Source organism: Artemia sp. Qi Xiang Cuo, chromosome 6 (genome assembly GCF_049724085.1).
Source record: "Artemia sp. Qi Xiang Cuo chromosome 6, ASM4972408v1, whole genome shotgun sequence".
Taxonomy (NCBI): domain Eukaryota; kingdom Metazoa; phylum Arthropoda; class Branchiopoda; order Anostraca; family Artemiidae; genus Artemia; species Artemia sp. Qi Xiang Cuo.
In genome coordinates, this window is record NC_142799.1 from 63,611,125 (window position 1) to 63,627,403 (window position 16,279).

A 16,279-nucleotide genomic window follows, 5' to 3' on the forward strand; every position below is an offset into this window, starting at 1 on the left:
CGCTCTCGACTGATTAATGGAGCCAAGGTATGTGAAATCATTCACGACTGCAACTGGATGTCGGTTCACTTTGACAGTAGGAAGGGTCAATGAGATGATTGTGGATCAATGAAGATGATTTAGTTTTGCTCCAGCTGATATTGAGACCAACGTTGCTATCTTTTTTCTCATAACTGTCAGGAAGACAACGAGGTCTTTAAAGGTGTTCGACATGAGTGCCAAGTCGTCGGTGAAGTCAGCATCACTAAAAAGTCTATCACTGAAGTTCAGACAAAAGTCAATTGGGTAGTGGTCCTCCTCACCACTTAGTCAATGACGCAATTAAATAGTTCAGGAGCCACGGCACATCCCTGCCAAACTTATGTGCAAATACAGAATGGCTGACTACGTTTCCCGTTGAATTGCACACAGCTTGAAGTTTGTTCATACAGTCTCTCAAAGGGGGATCAGCACTTTTGGGGCAGATCTATTGTTCTTAGTATGAGCCACAGCGACTTCCCATCTACAGAGTCGAAAGTGGTTTTAAAGTTGACGAAGCCTATATACACCTTCTTTCGAAACTCCCGTGTCTTTACTGTCAATTGCCGCAGAGTGGATATGTGTTTGTATGTGGAATGGTCAAGCATGAATCCTATTTATTTGATTCTTTAGTGTCTTCAAAGTGTACTGGAGCATATTTTACGGAGGGTCATTACAAACAGTTTAGCATGAACAATACTCTGTGGTTAGAGTATTGGCTCCTGGATCATTTTCATTTCCCTACTAGCAGAATTCTTCGATTCTGCCAATCCTTTGGAATCTTCGTGGGCCGCACTATGCAGAACAGTGTTTAGAGCCAAAGTGGTAAGGCAGGGCCCCCATACTTCAAAAGCTCAGCAGCTAATCCACAGCAACCAAGCGTGTGGCTATTTTTCAGCTTCTTCATGGATTTATTGATTTTTTCGAGGGAAAATGACTCTTTATTATTACTGCCAAGTGGAAGCGTAGGCACAAGCATTGGAGCTCCAAATTTAGAATCCCCTGAGGATTCTAATTTTTTTTTCAGTTATGATTTTCAGGATGTTGAATATCGGCATGGTGGATCGGAAAATTCTGGGATTTTTCATTTGAATTGTCAGGGCCTAAATACGACATTTGATTTTTTAGCGAATCTAGGTAAACTTAATCTTTTCCATGTGTTTGCTTTGACGGAGACCTGGTTGAAGGACCACAATTCTGCTGTTTTAGATATACCTGGATATAATTTGTTTAGTCGGAACCGGGAGTTACGTCAACACGGGGGTCTTGCGGCTGTTCGTAAAGATCTCCATGCTAGAGTCCGAGACGATCTAAGTGAATATAAGGAAATGGTGTTTGAAACACTAGTAATGCAAGCTAAATTGAATAATGTTGATACACATTTAGTAATTGTATATAGGCCACCTTCTGGTTCTATTAAAGAATTTTTTGAGAATCTTCATGAACAGCTGGCAAAAGTACAAATTAGTAATAACCCTTGTTTTTTTCTAGGTGACTTTGATATTAACATGCTGGATATGGAGTCTTTAGTGACTTCTCAGTTATTAAATTTGTGTATGTCTTATGGGCTGTTCCCAACGATTAACATTCCAACTAGAGTTTCTAGGACGCCTGCAGAACTTTTGGATAATATTTTTTCCAATTCACCTTTTAGATCACCAAGAGTTTTTGTAAATGTGGAATCTGACCACTTTGGTGTTTTTGCAGATTTTGAGGTATCTATCCCTAAGCGGGAAACTCCTGAACAGAGTAAACGAGTTGTAGTTTTCGATCGTAGTGCCCTGTTGATACTAAAAAATAATATGGTTCATATTGATTGAGTATCTCTGTTTGGAAATGAGAGTGATGTAAATACTAAATTTTCACTCTTTTATAGTAAGCTTTTCGAAATGGTTAAGGAAGTGGGAGCAGTGAAGAATTCGAAAGGTCGAAAACATAATGGAAGGAAGCCATGGATAACCCATGAACTTCTTCGAAAAATAAATGTAAGAGATAGACTGTTTAAGTCACAAGCTTTAAGACCGACGGATGAGAATAAAGAGCGATACTGTGCTCTTAAAGATAAGATATTCATTTCAAAAAAATCGCTATCACAAGCCCACAAAGGGCCGAATTCGGACTTTGCAGTCGACAATATAAATGGTTACACTAAAAATGCAAAGAACAACAACAAAATAGAGATCACCATAATGAACAATCATTTAAAAGTCAATAATTAAAACTGTAAAAAGTCAATTAAAAAATTAAAAAGATAAAAACTGGTCAAACTAAACTTAGAACGAGACATAAAAACATTAAAAACTAGTCAAACTAAACTTAGAGCGAGAAATAAATGCCTTTAAATTAAAAGTTATAATAAGAATATTAAAATAATTCAACTAAATTAAATAAATAAGAGTTCAAAACAATAAAACTGTTCAAAAAAAGGGGAGGAGGGCAAGAATATGATTGAAAGAACCTGGGCAGTATCATCAGCTAATAAAAAAAAGAGGGGGGGGAAGAAACTATTGAGACATTTTATATATTTTTTCTGTAATGAAGGGGATAAAAGTTCTTTTGTATCTGGAAGTAACACAGCGAATGGGGGACAAAGCAGGGATGGGCTCAGAAACAGCTCGAGGCGGCCGTAATCTGGATGGGGAGTGACGTTTGGGGAAAATACTTGCCGTCTGAGGGTTTGTTATGGCATTTTTTGCAAAACGGAGGCACAACGGAATCCTCCTTTGCTCCAGGGTTTTCAGACTAGCTTTTCTTAGGAGCAGAGAGTATGGCACCTTGCCTTCTTTGAAAATTATTTGCAAGGCCCTTTTTTGGATTGATTCGATTTTTTCCAATTCTTCGCGAGAGATACCAGGGTGCCAAACTGGACAAGCATATTCTAGATGCGGGAGGACAAAAGACATGTAAATTCGTAAGGAGTGGGAAGGGGGGACGCTGAATTTATTTAGGAGCTTAAGGAGGGCGATAGACACATTAGCTCTATGGATGATGTCTTTAACGTGGATATCTCACTTTAAATTTGAAGAAATTGTGACGCCAAGTAGTTTAAATGAGGGACGCCAAGTAGTTTAAATGAGGACACAGAAATTTCAGGAGGGATAGGATTAAGAAAATAGGGCGAGGATTTGAGGAAACAAATGGGCATTATCATGGACTTAGAGACGTTTACTGTCATGTCTAAGTCTAAGGCCTCGTCTCCAATGTCATTGAGGATACTCATAGGGTCACTTATTAAATTTCTGAAGTAAGTTTCAACAACCGTTAGGTCATCAACAAATTTCCATCGGTCAGGAAATTCCTTCGCGAGGCTGTTGATCATTACTGAAAAAAGGAGTGGACCTAGAAGAGTACCTTGGGGTATGCCGTCGTGGACAGGGAGAGGATTTGAATAATGGTTTTGGTATTTGACAACTTGCGATCTATTTGTTAAGAAGGAGGCAACTAATTTCACCTGTAAGGGATCAATATTGAACTCGTTGACAAGTTTCTCAATTAAAATATTGTGGTTAATAAGGTCGAATGCTTTCTGAAGGTCAATGGAAATTAAATTTAGCCAGGAATTAGGCTTTTCAAGGGTTTTCCCGATGTGATCAATAAGAGAAACGAGGTAATGGGAAGTAGAGGTGGATTTTAGGTTCCCAAATCGTTTCAAGTCAGTAAGAGGTAGGATTTTTTCCTTTAGCCAATCTGCAAGTAATCCTTCATAAAGTTTCTGAGAAAATAGGAGTAAGAGTTATAGGCCGAACGCCTTCAAAACCAGGCTTTCCATTTTTCTTTTTCAAAGGGGTTATGAAACCCTGCTTCAAAATTGTAGGAATTTGCCCAGACTCGGTAATTGTGTTAAAAAGGAAAGACAAGGGCTTAGACAAGAAATCACCGAAGGCACTAATAAGAGGAAAGGGGATATTCAAAGGACAAATACTTGTCTTTCATAGTTTTTGAATTCTTCTTTCTATCTCAGACGGGGAAACAGTGGGTAAGGAAGGGGAAAGGGCTCCTGATGGTAATTGGTCGGACAGTGGTGGAAGGCTCTGGACAATGGAAGCGAGGAATTTATTGAGATTATTGGCAGTAATATCAGGGGACTCGGGTAGATTGAAATTAAGCTGTTCAAAACTTCTGCCACATAGCTTTTTAACCTCAGAATACCAATTTTTTGGTTTATTAGTGAACAATACTTCGACCTTATTTTTGTAGTACGATCGTGCCAATTTGCGAATTTCTCTTTTAATTGATTTTCTTAGCTTATTGGCTTAATCTTGTTTACTATTTTTGAAAAGCTTCAATTTGGCTCTAATTAGTGTTTTTATAGTTTGGTTAATAAAGGATTTATCACTGGAGCACTTTTTAAATTTTTTTTCAGGGAAACAAATTTGATGTTTGTCGATTAGCTTTTTGTGGAACAAAGTCATTGTCTCATCAAGATTTTTTAAATTATAAACATCGGACCAATCTTTAGTATTCAGCCACATACGAAAATAAGGAAGACAAGAATTTTGAAGAGGGCAATAACTGTCATGAGTTATTGAGAAAGAACGCTTAAAATTTGAGGTGGGGGATAAAAGAATTAAAAGATGATAACTCCCACCTAATGGAGGCAAAGCCGTGGAAGGGTTGTAAAAATTATACATATTAGTTAAAATAACATCAAGAGAGGTGTTTCCCCAAGTTGTGGGGATTTTAAAAAATTGGTTAAATTTAAGTGAGGAACAAAAACAATACAATTTAATGTCATTTGCATCGCCAACTAAAAATAGACCAACATTGGTGTATTTAGAAATAACAAAATCAGCACTTGTCTGCAATTGCAGAATGAATTTATGTTTTGACTCGACATTTTGATTTGAGGAGTAACACAAAACAGCTATTGCACTAATATTAAATAGATGAGAAAGAACTTTTGGTCTAATACTTAGCCAGAGGATTCCATCCTACTCGGATAAACTAGAGACTCGAATAAGCTTTGGGTAAAGGTTACTTTTAGTAAAGAACAAAACACCGCCACCTTTTTTTGCAAGTGGGTGGTCTAAAGGACGGAGTTTAATAAACTCCGTATAATTTGTCAGGCGCAGAGACCCTGGGTCATGGGACTGTACTTCCGTAATAGCTATAATATCGATTAGATTTGATTCTGAAACCACCTCGAGTTCGGTAAGCTTTTCAAAATTAAGACTTTCAGCATTAGTAAATAAAAGTTTAGGAAAAACAAACCGATTGGGGAATCTCGACAGAAATTCTTGGTGTGTTTGAGAATTTCCTGGGTGGGGTTTCAATTTAATATTATGATGCTGCAGAGAAGTAGGGTAAGAGAAGGATTTACCTTGGGGATTTGGGGGTGGAAGGAAGGGCGAGGATACAGACGAAGCATATTGAGGAAGGTGTGACTTGTTTTCAGTTGTCGGGAAGTGCGAACAATTAGGATTTAATACAAGACAATTATTAAATGCAAAAGGACTCAGACCTGAGTCACACTGATAGGGGGTGCACGCGGGGTATAACGAATGGGTCGGAGGTGGGGTTTCGTGGATATAGGGTAAGAAGTAGTTGAATCGGGAGGATTTTTGGTAGGGAAGAAAGGGGGAGATGGGAAGGTAAGAAGCTGCGGGGAAATGGAAGTGGGGGGGGAACTGACTGGGAGGAGGGAGGATAGATTTACTTTGGCAATTGATAGATGGAGGCCAGAACCAATCAACAACATCTAGGGCACATGGAGCGGGTAGGGCATGCAAGGGGACTTGTGACTGGGAGGGATATGATTAAGAGGGGATTGTTGGAGTGTTTTAGTGCAGTACCGTCTGTGATGATGATTTGACTGGTCGTGAGTAAAATTTCGGGTTGGAGGGGCCTTTCGGGTGGAGGATGCCTGGGGCATGTTGCTTTGTAAAGGATTGGGAGGTAGGTAATGAGGGGTAATTAATGAGGGAGGAAGGGGGTCCGTAGTGCTGCCTAAACAAAAAGGGGCTTTCCAGTGTTGAATCCTTGACTGGTAACAACTGGGACTGCCCAAGTAAGTGCACTTGTTTTTTATTTGCAACTCGATTTATTTCGTAAACAGGAAGGGGGGACATAAATATGCAGGCTATCACACCCGAAACAAAGCCCTCTGGATGCTAACTTACATAAAGGAACGTGGTCAAAATTACACTTTGTTTTAGTACACTTGCCAGTGAGGTAAAAACGACAAAAGTGCAATAACGAACACATCCTTTGGTCGCTCTTCCTATATAAAAATTGAGAACAAACGCTTGGACTAGCTTCATTGTGTTTTTTGAAGTTAGAAGTAATAGATCCATGATTATTGGTGCACTTTGGACCTAATTTACAATTTTCTTGCTTAAAAAACTTTCAATTTTTTATAGCACTATTATCAGGAATACTTTTTTCCTTCAGCTTGCTTAGAGCACGATCATGTCCAAAATGACATTTATGACCTAATTTGCAAATACCTGCCAAAATTATATTAGCACATTTGCGATTATTTGCAGAGAAGTCTTTTTTATTAGTCAGAATCACTTCAGTACTTTCAATACAAATTTGGTAATCTCTGATTTGAGTTCTCAAGGTCAGGATTAAATTAGATTGAATGGAGGTGATATTGGGCTCAGGTACAGTTTCTGAACTTGGGTTTATACCGCTGGTAGTGGCTAAAATTAATGAACTTAATCCTCTGCTTCCTTTATTAATATTCATTGAGCTTGGAGACAATGCACTGTTTTGATGATGAGAATCTAAGGTGTTATTTACCTCGTTTGTGATGGAATAATTTGTAAGTTGACTGCTTGAATCATTTTCATAAATTGACAAAAAATCTCTAATTAGCATTAACACATCCGTTAGCTTTTCTTTTAAAGTCAAATTTTTTTTAAAAATCTGCTTGTGATGAGGGGGATGTCGTGATGCTGTCCGTTTGAACATATTTACCCATGCTGCATTCAGTGGTTTCGCATGATACATGCATTGGGCCTTCGGGAAGAACTTCAAGAACTTGGCACTGGGGTGGGGCAAGGACAATTGTAGGATCAACTGAACTAGCCTCCTGGGGCTTGTTTGATTTTTCTGTTGAAACAGAAAGCTGGCTGTATGGATGGTCATGATAAGGAGTAGGACTGCTTAGGTCATTTAGGATGCTAAGAATTCTTTTTCTTTCAACTGGGGTACGGGGTGTTCGGGGGAAGCCAGAACTGGGTACAGAAAGACCCGGAGAAGAAGTAAGGTTTACCTTTGATTTAGTGGAGCAGTCAAGGCACATCCAGGAGTTACTCCAATTAGTAATGTCTATCCTGGCACACTTTTCGACCCCTACATGGAACCAAGAGTCACAATTGGCATATTTGATTGAGTTAGAAGTAACTCGTAGTCTGCATTCTGGACAGTATTGTTTTTAAGTATTGCTCTTCGTAATTGTTTGAATAATCTCCTCTGGGAGGCTAAACAAAAATATTTTAGTATGAAGTTTAAGGATGTTAAAGGTAACCCGTTGAAAACTTGGCAAATAATCCGTAATGTTATAGGTCAGCGGTCTAATATTCTACCAACTGAAATGACTGTTAATGAGGTTATTATTGCAGATGGTACTGGGATATGTAGTGAGTTTCTAAATTATTTTTGTTCAGTAGGCCTACAAATAGCCGAGATGATTTCCTCGTCTCCAGATGACCCACCCTTTGGATCTACTCTACCATCTCCTGCAAATATATCACTACATCTAAAGATGATTGCATTAGATGAGTTAAGGGATATTATCTATAGTATGAAAAATAGTTCGTCCGGTAGTGACCTAGTGAACCTAATGTATCACTACATCTAAAGATGATTACATTAGATGAGTTAAGGGATATTATCTATAGTATGAAAAATAGTTCGTCCGGTAGTGACCTAGTGAACCTAAAAATTCTAAAATGCATTTTCCCTTGTATATCTGGTGCTTTGACATCACTGATTAATGATTGCTTCCGTCAAGGAAGGTTTCCAGATTGTTTAAAAAAAAGCAAGAGTGACACCGATTTATAAAGATGGTGATAGCAATGATTTGGGTAATAATCGCCCAATATCAGTCTTGCCAGTTATTTCTCGTCTTATTGAAAAATGTTTTAGCAATCGGTTGACCTACACTGTATAAATGATTTTTAGTGGATGTAATCCCGGAGTACCATATTTCTACTCCTATTGAAACGGGGAATGGAGATTTAATAGGAACGTTGAATAGGAAAGTGGGCTTTAAAAACTCAAGTTGTATTCGGTTCATGTTTAATCCTGTACATTGCATTTTCCAGTTCGTCAAATACAGTCAAGTTCATTTAATTGTTTCTTAAGTCTGAAACTAAATTGGTGGCTCGATTCAAGAAAGAAATATCAATTTTCTGGAAAGTGGAACTGTAGAACATTCCAGTTTTTTGTGCCATTCTGATCTCTGTCATGCCTCCTGATATCCCAGACCATTAAGCACATAACAATTTCCTTCTTAGTTCTTTCCTGAGTAAGCTCTACCGAAATATCAAATTCCTGTCTTAAATGGATTTCATCTTAAGCTTGATAAGTGATCAAGTACAGAAAGAGGAGATATCTTTGGCACGAGATCCAAATGCCCGAAACTGGACTTCTCAACGTCGTCTTTAGATTGCAGCAGTTGGACTCCAATAATAATGGACATCCCGAAAACCTAATGAAAAGAAACTACCAACCTGATATGATAAATATCAAGTTCTCTTCTCAACTCGATCAGGAAGACATCTGGGTGGTCACATCGATGAAAGAAGATTGGCAGCTCTCCTTATAGGTTCCAAGTGACGCTTGGAATCACTTAAGTTCCCCAAGTTTAAGTTAAGGTTAAATCCTTGTAAGGCATCCCTCATCCCAGCTGTATTTCCTCAGTATATAGAGTAGACTCAGAAATTTAATCTTATATTTTACAATTATCAAAAAGCCACTCAGATTAAAACCCTGTCACCACTTACATAAATAGTTCAAACTGTTGTTCTCCCATATTTAGACATTTTATACAGACCAAGGTGACAGATGTAACATTTTACAGCCGCATTGCTTGTATCTAGCCCCTTTTCATATGCCTTGTGCTTTTCTATGTCCTTTTGTAAGGGAATTTCAAGGTTTTTAGTTGAATGGTTTGCCCAATGAAACGGTCTTCAGGGGTCACTTTGTAAACTAGTACTACATTGTTTTCAATTATAATTTTGGCTGCACTAGAGTCAGTGGGAAAACTAGAAAGCAAACCTATTCTGCCGTCAAGCAATAATGCATCTCCGGTCGAACCTCCACTACAGCAGAATCTGCTCAGTCTATTCTTTAGCCATATTATTGATAAAAAGACAAATTCTATGAAATTCACAGATTTTCCTTGATTGTGACGTCGAATAGGTATTACAGAAGCTAAAAGTTCAAATGAATTAAAATTGGCTTGAAAAATTTGCGTCAACGTCATTTTCCCCGAGTTATATAAAACTCTGTCTTGGTATCTTTTGTCTGATTGAAGCCAGAGAAAAAATAAATTGTTTTCCAAACCTTCAATCCTCTTGTTTAAAAAATCATGCCTTAAAGTTTACATCTGATTGGTCAATCCTTAATTTTATGCTTACAACTGAATCATTGTTCAAATGAAGGAATTAAGAGCGTTTTCTTGAGTAAGCTCTACCAAAATATTAAATTCGTGTCTTAAAGGGATTTTAACTTAAGCTTGATAAGTTATCAAGTACAGGAATAGGGTACACATCTTGGGCACATGATCCAAATGCCTGAAACTGGACTTCCCAACGTCGTTCTTGGATTGTAGCCGTTGAACTCCAATAATAATGAACACCCAAACAGCCTATTGGAAACAAACTACCACCCTGATCTAATAATTATCAAATTCTCATTTCGATTGGATCAGGATAACATCTGAGTGGTCACATCGATGAAAGAAGGCTGGCAACTCTCCTTATAGGCTCCAAGTGCGTTTGTAGTCACTTAAGTGCCAAAATTGTAAGGTAAGGTTAAATCCTTGTAAAGCATCCCTCATCCTAACTTTATTTCCTCATTATATATTTTAAAACAATCAAAAAGCCACTTAGATTAAAATCGTCTCACTACTTACATCCGTCGTCCAAACTGTGGTTCTTTCATATATAGACATTTGATACAGACCAAGGCAGACAAATGCAACATTTTGCAACCGCATTGCTTGTATCTAGCCCCTTTTCATATGCCTTGTGCTTTTCTATGTACTTTTGTAAGGAATTGCAAGGTCTTTAGTTGAATGGATTGCTCAATAAAACGGTCTTCAGGGGGTAACTTTGTAAACTAGTAATAAATTGTTATCCATTATAGCTTTGGGTGCACTAGAGTTAGTGGGAAAACCAGGAGGCAAATCTATTCTGCCTTCAAGCAATAATGCATCTTTAGTCGAACCTCCACTGCAGCAGAACCTGCTCAGTTTATTCTTTAGAAGTATTATTAATAAAAGTACAACTCTATGAAATTCACGGATTTTATTTGATTTTGACGTCAAATAGGTATTACAGAAGCTAAAAATTCAAATGAAATGAAATTGGCTTGAAAAATTTGTGTCAACGTGATTTTTCCCGAGTTATATAAAACTTTGTCTTTGTATCATTTGCCTGATTCAAGCCAGATATAAAAATAAACTGTTTTTCAAACCTTCTATCTTCTTGTTTTAAAAATCATGCCTTAAATCAGGGGCGGATCCAGGATTTTCTTAGGGGGAGGGGGGGCGCAAAATAGGCTGATCCGATAAACTGTTGTTAGGAGCAAGTTTAATTAACGAAATCTTGCGTTAATTAAGTAAATTACACTACTTTAGACTACGTTAGGAGGGGGGGCACCCCTCGCCCCATGGATCCGCCACAGCCTTAAATTTTACATCTGATTGGTCAACCATTAATTTTATTCTTGCAACTGAATCATTGTTCAAATGAAGGAATTACGAGCGTGGTATTTTTTTGACGATATAGTTGTCTATAATACAGATATTACTGACAAGGGTGACTGTGGTCCGGTCTGGACATTAATCTTAAACCAAGTGTCTTCTCTTTGTCCATTAAAGCCTTCTTCACGTATCTTAAATTACTAAAGAGTTACCGTATATTTTAAGGTAAATTTAATTTAAGGTATTCTTAATTTTGGTCAATTCAGGCAAAAACAGGCGTGGTTTCGACTTATGACAGTTTTGGAGTAATTCACGACTTAGCACATTGTAAACTGCGTTAAAAAAATATGCAGGTCGTCCTTGGCCCGTTTTTCCTCGTTTCGGTCAACTTTTCTCTTTTTTCCAATAAATTTTGCCCTTTTTTCTACCAGTCTTCAGTTTTTTCTCTCTTAAAATTTATATTAAATTTGTAGATAGTTCCGTTTAAACAAAAAACAACACGCCCATTTTTCTGTCTTAAATTGAATTTATGCTGCCCTTTGTGCTTATTGTTGCTCTCCAATGAATGCTTGAAAATGACTTGACTTACTTGACTTATGTCCCATCCGTCCTTGAAGGTCGTTTTGGGGCCTCTTCTTTAACCAGTTCATTGATGTGCCTCCTGTAGGTACTTCTGTTGTCGGCCAGGCGGCAGAGTTGTGGCAGGTTGTAAGGTGAAAAGTTTTCTTTTCATCTCTTCGGAGGGTGATCTCTGGGTCGAGAACCCTGTACTCGTCCATCAAAGGTTATCTTTGGGAGAGGAGTGCTGGCCAGGCGTCGTGTATGTCCAAGCCATTTGAGTTGCTGTAGTTTTATTTTGACCAGTATTGCAAATTTGACTTTCAGATTATGGAGAAGGTTGAAGTTGGAGCTTCTGTCATGAAAGTTGATACCAGCGATGCATTGTAGGGATTTAGTTTCAAAGGCAGCTAAGCGGCGTTGATCGTCTGTTTTAAGCGTCCAAGATTCACAGGCATAGACGGCGATCGGAATAATGAGGGAGTAGAAGAGTCTCGTTTTGAGAGTTGTTGTTAAGTTCTTATTCCTCCAAATGGGCATCAGAGCTTTAAAACTGGAGTTTGCAAGTGTCAGGCGTCTCTTGATGTCTTTGAGTTGGTTGTTATCATAAGTAAGTAAGCTCCCAAGGTAGGCGAAGCCTTCCATCCACTCAATGGTACCTTCACCAAGCTGAAGGCTGAGATTTACATGTGATTCGAATTTGCGTGAACAGCGCATGACTTTCGTTTTTGAGGTGTTGATTGCCATCCCGAAGAGGTTAGTGGACGAGTGAACGCTGTTAGCCTGAGATTGTAGATCTTGAAGAGACTCGGCTATTAGGACTATGTCATCAGCATATGCCAGTTTTTCTATCACCACTCCTCCGACAAGGGCGCCGGGTGGGTTGTCTGTGAGTGAAAGGGCTGCAGTTAGGAAGAGATTAAACAGCTCCGATGATATTAGGCAACCTTGTAGTACTCCGGTAGAAGTTTTGAAGCTCTCGGTAAGTCCCTCTCCAGTCATGGGGTGGCTATTGAACTTCTTATACATGTGTTTGATCAGCGAGATCAGGTTGGATGGGATACCAAAGTGAAGAAGGATGTGTCATAGACCTTCTCTCCATATCCGATCAAAAGCTTGTTTAAAGTCTATGAAAAGGTGGTAGATGCTGCGGCCAAGTTCGCTATACTTTTCTATGATCTTCCAGACAGTGAATATCTGATCAATTTTTGATTTATTAGGTCGGAAGCCGGCTTGGTATTCCGGAATGACCAGTGAGGAAATGGCTCGTATACACCTGAGCACGACTCTGTTGAGAATTTTTGCTGCGTGGCTGGTAAGACGTACTGGGTAATAGGTGTCTCAGATAGCTTTTGAGACATCTTGTTTCAAAAAGTTTATCTCGGTCTTATACCAGGTTGAAGGGAAGTGAAAAATATTACATACAGATGTTGTACTTCCGTGGTAACGGAGGCGTACGCAGTTTACTTTCAGTATTTTGGATTTGATATAATTAGGGCCGGAAGATGTGTATGTTCTTAAGTATCTGATAGCTGAAAATGCTATCATATGATAGCTTGAAAATGTGGATCGATCGAATAACAAACAAGTAACAAAACCTGTTCTTAAAATGGCACGATCTTATTTGCACACCATTGAAAGATCTTAAGCCGAACTGGCCAGCCATGACAAAAAACCAACAAAGAGAAAAAACTCAATAAAAAAACAACAACAAACGAGACTGCGGCCAGTGGAGAGAAAAGACAAGAATGTAAAACAACGTGGATATTTCGTCTGTATCAAAACAAGGCGTCTTTAGCACGAGAGAAACACGAGAAGAGAGAAAAGACGAAAAATGTAAAACAGCGCAGATATTTCACCTGTATCAAAATAAGGCATTTTCAGCACGAGAGAAGCACAAGAAGAACAAGATAAAAAAACAGACTAAAAACAAATAAAACCAACACCAAAAAAATATACAATTGGCGCAACTAATCCACGAAGGGAAAAGAAGCTATTAGAGTTACTTCAGTGAGAACACCAGAGCAGTTGCTCTGGCATTTTCACTTGTTATTCTTGTGTTTCTGTCGTGCTGAAGACGCCTTGTTTTGATACAGGCGAAATATCCGCGTTGTTTTACATTTTTCGTCTTTTCTCTCCACTGGCCGCAGTCTCGTTTTTTTTTTTTGAGATTTTTTTCTCTATTGTTTTTTTGCACACGATTTGAAGAATATGAAAAAATTAATTTATTTTGATTGAAAATCCGTCTATTAAACTACTAGAAAGAGATAGCAAAGTTTGAAAATACAGAAAAAAAAACACTTAAAGAAACGCCCGCAAGGAATTGACAAAAGTGATAAATTGTAACTTCAAATCGAAAGTAAATCAATTCAGAACTAGAGACATGGCTGACGTACAATAATTTTCGTGTGATTCACATTCAGTGTTGTCAGGTATAGCATACTTATGCTAAACGTAGCATAATTAGGAAACAAAACCATCCAAGCATAATCTTTCTTAATATAGCATAATCGTAGCATAGTCTAGAAAAACGTAGAACAACTTAAAAAATCACATCTAAAAATATAAGAAACTTGATTCTTTTGAAATATATCTGCCGTTCGGTCCGTCTATGTGCTGCTGCTACAGCTGAGAAACCAAAGATTGTCGAAGAATTTGCAAGGATGGTTGCGAGGACGGTGATCCTTTTTGAAGTCTCTTTAGTTTTGTAAATGCTAAGATGGCTCTGGAACCAAGAGAAAAAGGAAGGTATTCCATCACTAAGTGTATCAGTGAACAGATATCCAAGTCTCATGTAAAAACTAAACAGATTCTAACTCCCGATGGTGAAATCTGCCATATATTTTAGTGACTCTAGAAAGGAGGACTCGAGCAAAATGACTACACATTTGATGTAGATAAAAATACATGAAACGAGAAACTTCACCGACAAAAAGGCTTTTTCAGATATCGTAGAATTAGCCAAGAGGGTTCTGTCCCTACTGCAGTTTAACGCAGACTCAGAAAGAATTTTGTCATGGATGAGTAATGTTAAGACTGAAAAGCAAAATAGATTGAAGAAAGTAAGGACTGAAGCCGTCCTTGTCATGAAATCCCAACTAAGAACGAAATATACAGTTTGCTGCAGATAAGTCCTTACACACAATCAGATAAGGTTTCAGGATTCTGAAAACCATTATGCAGCCCCTCCGAAAGCAATCTTTGCTCCGAAAGCAACGATTGCATTTTTTCCCCTTCTTTTGCGTATATGAAGTAAAATTTTGATGATAATGTAAGACACTATATCGTATTTTTCCAAAGTCGACCACTTCTGGAAGAAAGAAAACTCAAGACAAAAACATTTTTATCCTGTATTTAGTTATTTTGTTCGTAGTCTTGCTTTCAGTGGTTTATACCGTGCTTTTGCTTCCTCAAAGCAGTGTGGCCAAATGGTGCGCATTTCCGCAATTTGGGTGCTTTTTTGAGGTGGTTGCGCATTGAATTTTTCAAATTGGCGCACTGTGCCGATATAGTGTGTGTCAAAATAATTCGGTGCAAATTAGGCGCATACTGCTTTTACAATAAGAACGACAAAACTCTATAATCTGTAAATTTTAGTCTTTATTGACAACCTCCATTGCCAGATTCAGGAACATGTTAATGAAGACAGATGGAATTTTCAAAACTTGATAGCAAGGGCGGATCCAGGATTCCTTTTCGGGGGGGGGGGGGTTACTAATTTTTGACCTTTTCGGGGGGGGGGGTTACTAATTTTTGACTCACTTTTCGACTAATTTTACTGATTTTTACCTAGGTTTTACTAATTTTCGACTTATTTTCGACTCGGTCAAAAATTTCGGGGGGGGGGGGGTTCAAACCGGGTAACATCCCCCCTCCTTGGATACGGCCTTGCTTGATAGGGATTTCCCTATCGTGTTCCAGGTTCCACGGTGAATATGAAGATACTAATTTTAAATTATCGAAGCTTCTATTATCGTTAATGGGAAAAACCAGATACGGGAAAGTGGGCAAATTTTGATAACAATACAGAAAAGAGTGGGAAAAGCTGAATGAACTAAAATACTGGCTGAAACCTATTAATTGTGACACCAATTCAGCATACTGCACAATATGTAAATCCACTTTAAGGGCTCACTTGGCTGATGTTAAGTACCGAAGGAATGAAGCACAAAACAGAGATGAGAAGAATATTGCCACCAGATAGAACACCAACACTAGAGGGTAATGGAATGTATATTTATAGGGTTAAAACATGTCTATATATCATTTTTTTAAGAAACTCCGGTTGAATACAATTGACTTAGAACAGGCTTAGGATTACTGCCCACGTATTTTATTCTTTACAAGGAGTTATTTACATTTGCCATTTATATTATTATTTTTGTTTATCTATATTTGTTATTTATGTTAATTATCAGTCATTAAAGCTGAAAATGGATCAACACTGCTTTTTGGGGACTCATTGAAGTTTTGAGTGCTACTGCAGTAGCTTTGATTAGTGTACTTTGTGATTTCTTTGAGGAAATAGGGATCCAAGCAAAGAAATGCGTTGGGTTAAGCCAGGATGGAGCGAACGATATGGTTGGCATCCACAATTCCTTATATCCACGACTCCGTTAAAAAACGAGAAACCCAGATATTGTGCTACTTAAATGTATTTGCAATTATCTTCATCTTTGCACATCAAAAGCTGGATTAGAGCTATCGTCATCAATTGACGACATGCTTCTGCAAACTGATTCCTTGTATTTCGATGAGGCCAATGCCTGAGCCCACTGCTTACCAGCAATTTTACGCCCTACTAAATGAGGGAGCTAAAGATTG